Source organism: Orycteropus afer, unplaced genomic scaffold, assembly GCF_000298275.1.
Source record: "Orycteropus afer afer isolate SDZICR_OR568_19922 unplaced genomic scaffold, OryAfe1.0 scaffold00224, whole genome shotgun sequence".
In the NCBI taxonomy this organism is placed as follows: Eukaryota; Metazoa; Chordata; class Mammalia; order Tubulidentata; family Orycteropodidae; genus Orycteropus; species Orycteropus afer.
In genome coordinates this window covers 2289749-2290310 of record NW_006921811.1, presented here as the reverse complement: position 1 = coordinate 2290310, position 562 = coordinate 2289749, and positions in this window count along the sequence as shown.

Here is a 562-nt window from a genome sequence, read left to right as displayed (position 1 = left end):
CTCTGATTGGACATCTGTTTAGTGCCAGGTTCTTCCCATACCTTCTCTCTTGTCAGCATTGTGACCACTCTTCTAGGTAGGCATCATGGCATGGCTCTTACTAGAAAGAAAAGAAAGAAAGATAGAAATAGAAAGAAAGAAAGAAAGAAAAGGAGATTACACTTTGAGTGTTTAAGCATTCAGAACCAGAAAGTGGATGGTCCAGGGTTAAGCTCCTTTCTGACCAAATTGTAAAGCCCCTTCTTACCCCACTTTCCTTCTTGACTATACTCGGTGACCTGCCCTATGGCCACTCCTCCTTATGCACATCCTGGCCCTGAAGGGCCTTCTGGATCTTATCAATACAGCGAGAGAAACAGGAAAGGGGATGAACGCTCTCTCCTCAATCACGTTCTTGAGGTCTGTTTCCGTCTTCCCCCCAGCCTGGTCCTGGTCCACTTTCCAAGCATGGGGTTTTGCAATCCACTGAAAGAAGAGAGGAGTTTCCAGCTCTGAGTTTGAATTCTCAGCTATAGACAGTTCAGTGGTTGAGGACTCCATTTTGTCCTTGTCTATAATTAGA